The sequence below is a fragment of the Cupressus sempervirens genome, chromosome 7 (genome assembly GCF_028749045.1).
Source record: "Cupressus sempervirens isolate cs-2001-9-10 chromosome 7, ASM2874904v1, whole genome shotgun sequence".
NCBI classification, from domain to species: Eukaryota; Viridiplantae; Streptophyta; class Pinopsida; order Cupressales; family Cupressaceae; genus Cupressus; species Cupressus sempervirens.
The window spans coordinates 169252616-169266143 of record NC_143124.1 but is presented as its reverse complement, the minus strand read 5'-3'; the positions used below and the strand labels follow the sequence as shown (position 1 = coordinate 169266143).

Below are 13528 nucleotides of genomic sequence, written 5' to 3'. Positions count from 1 at the left end.
TTTCCAACATTTGAATGTGATGGATATGAGACCTGCCTAAGGAAACAGGGCATACCATTGTGTGCACGTTTAATCTAAATCATCGACCCAACTAAAAACAAAATGTAGAGATTTCTGAAATTCTAAACTATTGGTGCATGGTCCAGATCATTTTACAGCAGGGAAAAATAGACAAAGGGGGTCTTGAAGAGCTTTTTAATCACCATCTAGATCATTTACATGTAACAAAGCTTGGAGGAATTGATGGTGTAGAGGGATAAGTATCGCTTTCTTAGCCTCCCACAGTTAATGAAGTGTTGAAAGAATTGCCTTAGCTTTCCTTTCTCTATCTCTAGCAGTGACAGGTAATTATGTGCAAAGTGGATGGTGAATTGTTGACTGACCAGGAAACTGTTGTTTATGATCATCAAATCCGCATTTGGGGAGTAGATACACAAACAAGGTTAATCAAATATTACGTCTTAGTTAGTGTAATTACAGGTGTGGTTGCACAGATGTGCAAAAAGATTGTCTTGGAAGGCATTGGTAGTTTAACCTTGATGGATGATAGTCCGATGACAGTAGAAGTTTTATCAGCGGATTTCTTGATGCATGTGGAGGATTCAAAGAACAAGTGGAAATCAATTGCTGAAGTTTTCCAGGAGTCTTTAAGGGATTTCAATCCTATGGTCATTTTTGTTGAAAAATATTATTCTATTTTCTCTAATTGAAAACCTTGAATTTTGAGAGATTGAAGTCAGTTCATCTAAGCCTTTGGAGGATAGAAATCCTCTTGGAGAAGATCAATTTTGGTGGTGAAAGATACATTCCCTTGTGATTTTAGTAGAAACCATTCAAGTTTCTCATTTGGAATCAATTATTGGATTTGGGAAATTGTTGAAGTCTTCATTCAAGACGATTTTCTAAGGATTCAAAGATTTTATAGGTTGCTTGTATTTAATGCTTGGAAATTTCATTAACTTATTGTGCTTGAAAGAGATTATTATCGGATGTGGAGGGAAATTTTCCCTAGTTGTGTAGATTCCTTAACTCTAGGCATGGTGTTTATTGGTTATTTTGATGGAAACATGTGCATATTGGAGGAGAACAAGTACATTTTAAGAGATGACATGGATGGAAGAGCATGTACATGCTAGGGAGCTAGATATTGTGTCGGGTGTAGAGTAATTTATTTTATAGATTGGTGAGTATTGTGGGAAGACAACGTTGAACTAGAAAAAATTCAAATGGCTAGGCATAATCGTGATGGTGGAGATATTTCCATTTTGTATATGTGGGTTTTTGAATATCTGTTGGGCATGATGATTATCTTCCCTTTTGCCTCTATCCTAAAACTCCTTGAGTCTGCAAAACTTGTACGAGTTTAGGAGCTTCTGGAGGAGTATCTTCCTTAGGAATTGGGACTTGCAGAGAGGACATGGAGTCACTTGTGTGATCTTCATGGGAGTGGAAATAATCCTGAGGATTATAAATGATACAATGCACATTGTAGATGCTGCTGGATATTTTGAGTATTTGGAGAATGCAATCCATCATTTTTAATTGTTGTTGTTCAATAATGAATTGTCCATATTATTCTGGTTATTCTGACTATTGTATCTATACTATTCGGTTTGAAATATGGAATATTCAGTCCAAGTGTTAGAGCCGTGCAAGATTATTTCAGTCAATAGAAAGGCAATCAAGTTGAGATAGCCTAATTTTCTAGACAACTTCGATGTTGTAGTTCTGGGACACACATGAATTACCACTAAAAGAGAAGTGAATGATTTGTATTGCAAGAGGTCTCAAAGAGTTTCATTTTATTCAGTTGACTGTTGAGGGTCCTATGAATAAATACCTGTTGATCTAGAAAATCACACATATAATCACAAAAATATGGAAAATAGACCTTTGGAAGTTACCTTTCCAAGCTTAGAGGAGGCTACATCGGTGTGCTGAAGTAGTACCCTTGAACAAAATGTAATACCCCGATAATCCTATGCTAGGATGCCAGAATAATCCTACCATTAATCATAGCTGACTTCCTCTCATGACCTTTATCATTTTGAAGCTAGGCTAACAAATCTCCAACTTCCTCAATGTTGGTTTGTACTTCTTGAGCCGACTCTTCTTCCTCGTTACATCCACAAGTATGACCAAGTGACCAAATTTGTTGACAGCTAAAACATATCTGCTCTTTCCTCATTTGGTTCCTGCTCATTTTTTCAGGATTCATAACCTGTGCGCTTGCTGGAAATGCATCTTCACTGGTTCACACTGCAAGCTTATCATCCCAATTCATGTACTTTGAGCATGCCCGGCCATGTGGTAAAGCTTGAATACAACTACCTATATGCTTATTTGAAAAACCAAACATATCTGAGACAGATTATATGTCGGTCTTTCCTCTAGGGGACCTTCCAGACCATTATTAGATTTTTGCTTTGACTTCTCTCAACTTACATATATTTTCTTCCAACATTCAGTTGGAGTGGGTCCGTCAATCTCTGTTCCATCGTCCAATGTGATACGAAAGAGTGGCATATTCCTTTGTGAAGGATTTCTCAAAACTTCCATCTTGTACTCTGCACTACCCGGTCCTTTTGTAGAAGTGAATTCCCTTATAGCAGTCTATCCCTCCGTCCATATATGATTCTCATCATAAAAGTGTTTTAAATCTTTTACAATTTTCCCTAAATTTAAAACATGAAGATTCCCTTTTACATTCAAACCATACAGAGATGAAACATGGAACTCCGATGCATCTTTACGTGAGAACTCTTCCCCTGAGAAGCAACTTAAAATATTACCAGTTGCCGATCTTTTCAAAGCTTGTCCATTGTGTTGTAATATCTAATCCTGAAACAAGAAATGCTTCTAACTCATCTACAAACCTAACAGAGTTTTCAAATATGAACGGACTTAGAGCATTAGAGATCACTGATTTCAATTCTCTGGTAGAATGTGTGTTTGCTGCATTTGTCCAATTATGAAAAGATTCCAGAGTTCCAAGTGTATAGTGTCTGACAATGTCCACATCCTCTTCTTTCATTAGACATTGAAGTTCTCAACGTTTCCGGCACTGCAACTTACAACTACATTGCGAGTTCCCGTACCAATTTCAATACTCCAAGGCCTTCATGTTACTACATGCAACATCTGGTGGTTTTGAATATTTTTGTAGTCTCTGATAGTGTGCCTCTGACGTGACAAACTCTTTCACGAAGCGTACATATATATATAGTGTTGTGCAACTTTACATCAAACCTTTGTCTGTTTAAATGTTAAACACAGCTCCACAGGTAATATAAATATAGTCCTCACTATATATTGGGTCCACAAATATATATGTACTCTTCAACTTTGAACCAACTAGCTCTTACGTTTTCTGAAGATTGATGCTGTTTACATTCAGTCACAACTAAAATTCCGCCAATCCATCATTTTGCTCTAATTCACATAATTGTAGAATAAAGATTAACATGCATGAATCGGTGCGTGATTTATGACAGTTTAAATAGTTAAATAAAACAAATATTAGATTCCTCCTCTATATGCGATCATGAAACAACTTGTTACATAGGGGAGAACTGTTGTTTCTTGCAGTCAGCTCTATTAGTCTCCACAGTGAGTTTAAGACTTTTCTAGTATGTAATTTTTATGCGCACAGAGATGTCTACTGATGCAGCAATAAAAAATTGTTTTAGCTCTGCTGATTAGTAAAAAAGTATTGCTCTCCTGTTAAAATCAGAGTATTCTCTGTTTAATTTTTTTTAAAATTGTTGTTTGGATTCTACTTTTGGTATCAAAGTTCAAGGTGTTCGGAAGACAGCAGCATGGTAAACAATTTGCAAATCTTAGAGTTTGATGGAGTTGATTACCAATATTGGTCAATGAAGATGAAGACCTTTTTTATTGTGAAAGATTATTGGGAGATCATTCAATAGGGATATGAAGAGCCTGCAGACTGAAATACTCTCCAACCTAATGATAGGAGATTGAAGAAAGAAGCTGAGAAGAAGAATGCAATGGCATTGTTTCACATTCAGATGGCTCTTGAGAAGAGCTTGTTTTCCTGAATTGCTGATGCACAAAGAGCAAAAGAGGCCTGAAAGACTCTAAAAGATGCTTACCATGGCAATGATCAGATCAAAGTTGTGAAGCTACAAACATTGAAAAGAGAATATAAGAACATGAAGACGAAGGAGATAAAGAATATCGGAGATTTCTATGTAAGAGTGAAAGATGTGACTCATAAAATGGCCACTTTGGGTGAACCTATGACTCAAGAGCATGCAATACAGAAAGTATTAAGATCTCTAACCCTAGATGGAATACTGTAGTAATTTTCATAGAAGAAGAAAAAAATTTAGCTACCATGGAGTATGATGAGATGATTGGATCTCTCATATTGCATGAAGATATAATAAGGGACATGCCTACTAGTGTTAATGAGAAGGCTTTTGCTTCCCAATTGCAAATTTCAAAGAATGATGGTGCTAGTAGCAACAATAACAACAACAAAGGCTTAGGAAGGGGTCAAAATCAAAATTATTCAAGAGGAACTAGAGGAAGAGGAGGCGCTCAAGGAGGAAGAGGTAGAGGCAGATTTGATAAAAGAAACATCCAATGCTATCATTGCACTTAATATGAACATTTTGAGAGAGTGTGTAGACTGAAATCAAGTAACAATAATGCAAATTATGCCCAACAAGATGAGGATCCTTCGTCAGGTAATTTATTTGTGTATTATGGGAAAAGTGAGAGTAATGTGAATGATGTTTGGTATTTGAACTTTGGATGCTCTAACCATATGTATGTTAACAAGGAAATATTTTCAAAGCTTGACGATAGTTACAGATCCAATATTACTCTTGGTAATAGTAATATAGTGGATGTTGTAGCCAAAAGAGCCATGAATGTTCAGACAAAGGAAGGTATGAAAAGTGTTCAAGATATTTATTATACTCTCAAATTGAAGCATAATTTAGTGAGTGTTGGGCAGCTATGTGAGAAGAATTATAGAGTGGTATTTGAGAATATGAAATATATTATCTATGATAAGAATCAGAGAAATAAAGTGATTACAGTTGTTCCTATGACAAAGAATATGATGTTTCCTTTGAAATTTGATGAAAATGATAATCAGTTTGTCAATATGGCTTATGAGGATAAAAGTTGGTTGTGACATCTTAGGTATGGCCATTTGAATTTCAATAGTTTGAAGATCCTAACATCAAATGTATTGGTTCTTGGAATGTCTAAGGTTGAAGAGCATAAATAGATTTGTGAAGGATGTGTAGAAGGGAAACATGCAAGAGAATCATTTCTAAAAGACAATGCATGAAAGACCCAACACCCACTTTAGCTTATTTATTCTGATATTTGTGGTTCAATGAAAACACAAAGCTTGGATAAGTCATCATATTTCATTACTTTTATTGATAATTACTCATGCATGTGTTGGGCATATTTTTTGAAGACTAACGATGAAGCCTTTGATACATTTAAGAGGTTTAAAGCTCGTGTAGAGAATGAGAAAGGGAACACAATTAGATGTTTGAGAACAGGTCATGGAGGAGAGTTTTGCTCAAAAGATTTTCAAAATTTTTGTAAGATGAATGGGATCAAAAGAAAACTCACAACTACATACACACCCTAATAGAATGGAGTGGGCTGAAAGGAAGAACCATACTGTGGTAGAAATGACAAGGAGCATGTTACAAACCAGGAGTTTGAACAATTCTTATTGGGCTGATTCAATTGCTACAGCCATATATATTCTCAATAGGAGTCCTACAAGTTCCCTAGACAAGATGACTCCATATGAAGCATGGTATGAAAAAAGGCCTAATATAAATCATTTTGAAGTTTTTGATTTTTTGGTTTATGTTCACATCCCTAATTAGATAGGCAAAAGCTAGATGCTAAAAATGAATCATGTATTTTTGTTGGCTATAGTGAGGAAAGAAAAGCTTATAGATTATTCAATCCTATTACTAATAATATTATTGTTTCAAGAGATGTGATTTTTGATGAAGGGGGAGTTTATGGTTATCAAAAAAATTATGCTGAAAAGCCAAAATTAGTTTTGGATGATGATATTATTGCTGATAATGATAATGAGAAGCCATCTAATGGTTCTATTTCAAGATCATCAAGCCAACCAAAAAACCCTTCGCCAATCCCAAGAGTAAGTCCATCCTCTTGTCCTCCAAGAAAGGTAAGAAGATTGAGTGATATCTATGAAAAGTGTCAAAATCAAGCACATGAAGAAGATCCAATAGGTGAGACAGTAAATTTTGCATTACTTGCTAAAGCTGATTTTGAGCCATAATATTTTGAAGATGAATGTGTTAATGAGATTTGGATGCAAGCAATGAATGAAGAGATGGATTCTATTCATAGTAATGAGACATGGGAGCTTATCGATCTTTCACATAGGAAGAAGATTGACACAAAATGGGTCTACAAGACCAAGTATAATAGCTATGGGAGTGTTGAAAGACACAAGGCAAGATTGGTTGCTAAAAGTTTCACTCAAAGGTATGGCATTGATTATGAAGAAACTTTTGCACCATTAGCAAGACAAAAAGCTATTAGGATGCTAATCTCTCTTGCAGCTCAAAAGAAATAGAGTATTCATCACATGGATGTGAAAAGTGCCTTCTTGAATAGATACTTAGAAGACGAGGTATATGTGGAACAGCCGCACGATTTTGAGATTCAAGGTAAAGAAGATAATGTCTAAAAATTGAAAAAGGCTTTATATGGCCTTAAGTAAGCACCACATGCATGGTATGCAAGAATTGATGGATATTTTCAACAGAATGGCTTTCAAAGAAGCAAGAGTGAACCTACTCTTTACTACAAACAAAAAGGTAATGATATTCTCATTGTGAGTTTATATGCTGATGATTTTCTATATATAGATAGTAGTTCAAAGATGAAAGATGAATTCAAAGTTGCTATGATGAATGAGTTTGAGATGAAAGATTTAGGTCTCATGAAGTATTTTCTTGGCATGGAGGTTTATCAAGGTAAAGATGAAATTTTTATTTGTCAAGAAAAGTATGCAAAAGATATGTTGAAGAAATTTGATATGGCTAATTGTAAACCTCTTTCCACTCCAATTGCTCATGGAGTTGCATTATATAGAGATGATGGTGCTAAAATTGTTGATGAGACATCATAAGCATAGTTGGAAGTTTGATGTTTTTAACACACACAAGGCCTGATGTTGCTTATTCAGTTTCATTGGTTTCAAGGTATATGAAAAATCCTTCAGAGGAACATATGAAGGCAGCCAAGATAATTTTTAGGTATGTGAAAAGTATAGTATATTTTGGCATCCATTATTCTTCTAATAAGTTTGAGCTTGTTGGCTTTAGTGATTCAGATTGGGGAGGTAGTTTGAATGACCAAAAATCTACATCTGGTTACTATTTTTCTTTGCGTTCCAGTTTAATCACATGGAGATCAAAGAATCAAAGTATGGTTTCTCTCTCTTCTACAAAAGTGGAATATGTTGCCATTACTTCAGCTGGCACAAAAGCTTTATGGCTTAGAAAGCTTCTTAAAGAAATTGGAGAGATACAGGTTCAACCTACTATGATCTTTTGTGACAATATAAGTGCCATTAAATTTGCCAAGAATCTAGTTAATCACAGCAGGACTAAGTATTTTAATCTTAAATAATATTTTATCAGAGATTTGGTGCAATAGAAGGCAGTTGAGTTGAAGTACATCAGTACAAAGGAGCAAATAGCGGATATCTTCTCAAAGGCAGTTGCAAAAGATCAGTTTTTAGCACTCAGAGATCAAATTGTTAATCCTTTCAAAATCAAGCAGGGGTATGAAGATTGATGGTGTTTACTTTCAGGCACAACTAAAATTCTGCCAATCCATCGTTTTGTTCTAAATCACATAATTGTAGAATAAAGATTAACATGCATGAGTTGGTGCATGATTTGTGGTAGTTTAAATAGTTTAATAAAACAAATATTAGATTCCTCCTCTATATGCGATCAGGGAACAACTTATTACATAGCATTTAATAGGGGAGAACTGCTGTTTATTGCAGTCAGCTCTATTAGTCTCCACCGTGAGTTTTCTGTCAAACTCCAAGTGTATTTAGGAGAGTAACTTTTTAGTATTCTTAAAATAAGACTTTTCTAGTATGTAATTTTTATGCGCATAGAGATGTCTACTGATGCAGCAATAAAAAATTGTGTAGCTCTGCTGATTAATAAAAAAGTATTGCTCTGCTGTTAAAAACAGAGTATTCTCTGTTCAATTTTTAAAAAAATTGTTGTTTGGATTCTACATTTTCCCCCCAGTCTGATTACCTAGAGTGGGCTACATAACACTAAATTGCTGTAATTTGATTGTGAGCCGCGCACCCAGCATGTAATAAATGTTTCCTTGCCTACTTCACATCGTTGGCTGCTCCATTTGAGATTTGATCATTCCAGAAATTCCCAAGCGGCACTTCTGTGAGAAATTCTCCAATCTGGTTAAATCTGAACTCGATTTCCAAATACCTTTAGAGTACAACTTTCAGAGCAAACTGTTCTAACAACTCCTTATTGATGTTGTGTAATGCTCTAACCTTTGATTAATTATTATTTTTCCCTAATACAGTATTCTAATTGCATTTATCAGGAGAGAGAGATAACATGTGACTCATGCCATTCATTAACCAACAGATGACACGAGCATTTAAACAGAGTTCTTCTAGACAGGAAACGGTGTACTTCAGTTTGATGAACAATTTTGAAGCCAAGCAACACGACACCTTTCCTTTTGTCAAGATCTGCAATCGTGCACTATATTTGATGGTCCAAGCACAAATGGAAGTTCTCGAGTAGACCTCCTCTCAACTCTATAATTCGCCTCCCAACAAGATCATATACATGACAAGTCTATCATACATGAATATTCTCTGTCAAACATTAGGCAGTTCAATACTTCCTTCCTATCCTCGGCTCGATTGTAAGAATTGGAGTGATGTGCTATGATTTTCTTGATAATAGGATCCCCGTACTTCGTGTTACACGTTCCTACGTGGGTAAACAGACCATTCCCGTGACCCCCAAGTAACTCATGAAGTCTCTTTATAAGACTGGAAATTTCCGGGTTTCAGCTATCTCCTATTCCTGTTACGTATCGTGGCTGTTACAAAATTCCCCTAGGATATGACCACAGTGAAACTGTTTTCTCCAAAAAATTTGAATCGCAATTGGTCACCAGCTAGTTGCCTATTTTTATTTCTGGCTTGTAACGCTCCTGCCATTTGTTCTGACTCAGTCAATACAGACGCATAGAAAGTCTATGTTTAAGTCCTTTAATATTGCACTACGTAATTAGCTGGAAAAACTATATAGTGCTTCTCTTTATAGCCAAATACAAAATATAATCGTAAATAGATATTACTACACTGTTTATATATGGAGATACTAGCATTCTTAAATGTAGTTGGGAAAACCATCCTAAGTTATCTTTTGGTGTTTCACATATGTATTGAAAAATTCTTTAAAACCTTCCAGTTTTTGAGTTGTATCAAACAAAACACTATTGATGTATTAATAATAATTTGAGAAACCACCTATACTTGTATCTAAATTGGTTCTTTGGAAGAATAAAAGATTAGAAGGATAAAGGTTTAATTTTTTCTTAATGGATAAATTGAAAATTTTAGAAGAAATATTGATGTAGATATTTCATGGTTAAACTTCAGTACTTTTCCATTATAAGGATTGAGCAATTTTTTTCCAAATAGCATAGATAGACATAATATACTTTGCAGTCTCTGAAACAATTATCATTACTTTCTTATAAGTATCCTTACTTTTTGTTTTAAAATGATGGAAATCATAGCACTATACTGCCATAGATGAATAGCCATTCTAATGGTAGAGGTGAAATAGAGGGTCAATAAATATGAAACTAGTGGTTAGTATCATGAGAACTCTACACAACGACTCTATCCATATTGAAGAAAGTGACAATTCTCCATTATCAATTAGTTGGAAGTTAGAACCAACACTAATCATGTAAAAATATTGTCTTTCAAATATTTGGATAACTCTGGAATGTATAGAGAAATTGAATATATAAATTGACATTATAACTTACTTGTGAAAACTCTGGTAAATTGTTACTTCGAGAATTTTGAGGAAAAATGTGATCTCAAACATTGTTTTCTTGATTAAAAGATATTACTCTAAAAAATTTACACAAGCTTTGAGCTTAAACATTTTGCTTATTTACTGAATTTGGTTACACAGTGCTCATCATATTAATGTTTATCATACATGAACTGAAAACAAGCATGCATATAAATGTCATTTATTCATATTGATAGAAATTGCTAGAGCTTATAATTGAAAAAATGTAATAGAGTTTTAACTTTTCTTTTAAATTGGCATCAAACTTCTTAGATCTTAATGGGCTGGGAATGACAAACTAAATGTTTCTAAAACTTACCTAGAATCAGTATTTGTTAGGAGGAAGGAAATTTTCTTTGGCTATTCAATACATTACGTTGAGGTTGTTTTAATACAAACAAGATACTATATCTTTAAATAGAATCTGTCATTATCTAATATGGGCCACCCTTAAGCATTTTAGACTAAGGAAGAAATTAAGCTTGAAAAAAAAGTCAATTATGACTATTTAGCACTTTTAGTCTAGGAATCAAGCCTTAATGTGCGATATTTAAGTCATCTAATATGATATGTTATATGATAGAGGGTCAATGTATCCTTAATAATAAGAAGTTTGAAGGCCATTTCTCTAAGTATTAGAAAATTCTTTAGGTTGGATAACAAATATTATTTTTCTTTTCATTCAGATGTAATTTCACATTGCTAATAGTGGGTAATGTTAATTCTTTGACTTTATGACTAGACAACAGTAGTATTAATTCTTTTGAAATTACTAATTATTGAACTTGATTTGTTCTTAAGACTTAGAAAAATGCATTTCAGTGATATGCCCAAGTTATCAATATTAGTATGATTGATGCTTGTTACAAAAGTGTTAAACATACTTTTGTGCAAAAAGTTTTATATAAAACCTGATTCTCATAAGAATTGAGTTTGCTGGTGCTAGGTTAGCGAGGACTTTGGTACTGCTACTACCATAATCAATTTGAACAATCACTTCACTTCCATGACTTGTCTACTCTTAACACAAAATATTCTTGGCCATGTCTATTCTATAGTTTTTGATTGTGCAAGATTGCTTGCCTACATCACAATGACAAGATTTAGGATAATTTGTTTGCACGGGTCTTCTGTGGCCCAACTATGGCCAATAGAAGAAATTCTCATGGGCTTACATATGGGTGTAGTTACTCACTTTCATTTGGTATCTTGTGAATTGACCAAGGCCTTAGAGTTATTAAATTCATTACGAAACAAAGGATTATAGGCATAGTAATTATTTTAAAATTAGAATGTGAGGAAATTTGTTGTGTACTTTGATTGATAGACATAAGTATTTTGATGAAGAATTTTCATTTTCTTCACTAAAATATTTTGTAGAGAAAAATTTTATGTGACAATTTGCAAGTTCTATGAAACAAGATTTTACGCATATATGAAGTATTTTTTTCTTTTCATTGTTCTTACTTAATTTTTTTTTTCATATTTTATTTTTCAAGTGAGAAATTTATAGATATTATTGCATATATAATAGAAGTATTTAGGAGAGTTTTCCCTTTTAACTATGCCATCAATTATGAATGACACTGTATCAAACTCTATAGTTGAAAATTGAAGGAACATATGCAATATTGTGTGGATCATCCAAAAGAGATCAGCAAGCCTACAAAAGTGAAGGCTTGGGTTTCTAAAGTGAAGGGTGTTATGATGGACGATATTGAGAAGGTAAGACTACTTGGTCAAAGGCAATATGGTATAAATATGATTTTAAAATCTCTTTCTCAATAAGTTAGGAAATTGTTGTTAGCAGGAGTTGTCAAATTTTCTTTTGTAGTTATGTGGTATTGTTTTCTTAATATTGTTACAATATTTTCAAAGCATAGAAACTATGTGCTTGGAGCACAAATATTATAGAAGAATCATATTTGAAAGAATGCCATGGAAGTCACTAGTAAAAAACTAGAACTAAATTACTAGTCTAAGCATGGGAATTTGGGTATGCCTATAGGGTAGTTTTTTTATGGTTTTGGGCACATCTGGACACCAAACTTATGAAATGTATGTATAAAGTCTAGTTATTTCTTTTTTTCATTCTCCATGTGCTCTCTTTTATCTCGATGACAGATCACAAAGTGTTATTTGAAATGTTGATGCAAAATTTTTCACACAATGGCATCTAGAAACAATAGCTAGATATTTCATGGATTGTGGAATTTAAGAGCACATAAGTATAAATAACTATGTGACATACATATAATATAAATAAATTTAGATGCCATAAAAATATATCCCATTTAGAATACAACATTTTGAATCTTTAGTAAGGGGCTAAGGAAAACCTCTGAATGCAAAATTTTATATACATTTTAGATTAAAGATCAAGAGCTATAGTTCTAACAAGGTCTATCTAGGAATAAATTTTCCAAAGACCTTAAATGGAGTTAATGTAATTATACAAGTGTTTGACGATATAGTGTAGGATGGCTAAGGAGGTTGTGTAAGATCAACAATTTTTTGTGATGTGTATGGGCATGTTCTTATCTTGTACCATTTGAATATTTTCATCTATAGTATGTGACTCTAAATCTTCAATGTGATCAAAGAATGGGATGTTTGAATAGCAAAAGATTAATGAGATTGTGTTAAAGGAATATGGAATTTTCAATAAAAGATGGAGTCGTCATTGGTAGGTCTAGTTAGGTCTAAAGTTTGAACTTTAGAGAAAATTGAACAATGTTATAATCAAGTGTTGATTAAGACTAATCAAGACTCATGGTTAATTGTTTAAATAATTTTTGATAGTGGTGATGTATAATTAATATATTGATTGATATTTATAACTATATGACATAGAATATAAGGAAAAATATACTTAATGTAGATAGAGGAAATTTAGCTATTTCTAAGTACAATAATCAATTATACTTCCATCTAAGAAAAAAATAAGAAAAAGGTACACTAAAGAAATGATTGTGATTAACTCAAAAGATAAGAACTATGACAATGTAGAAAGTTACACATTGTATCATCCTTCTTTAAAAGGTTCTAGCTCAATGGAAGAGCACTTGCTTTACAAGAAGATGGATGGTGGGTTGATTCCATCATGCACTATTATGAGCAAATACACTATTAAATATACTATTAAAGGTATGATCAAATATATTACTAGATATGGTACTAAATATACCACTAAGCATGTGACTAAATATACTAAATATGTGACCAAATTTATGATTAAATATGCTAGTAGATATACTACTAAACATGTGACTAAATCAATATCAAATATACAACTAAATATGTGACTAAATATACTACTAAATATGTGACTAGCAACATGATTAAATCAACTGCTAAATCAATTACTAAATATACCA

At 33.4% G+C, this 13528-nt stretch overlaps 1 pseudogene; it reads left to right on the top strand.

The window, feature by feature from the left end:
• The first annotated feature begins 350 nt into the window (after positions 1–350).
• Positions 351–1941, top strand: LOC149546058 (SUMO-activating enzyme subunit 1B-1 pseudogene; annotated as a pseudogene).
• The last annotated feature ends 11587 nt before the right edge of the window (positions 1942–13528 follow it).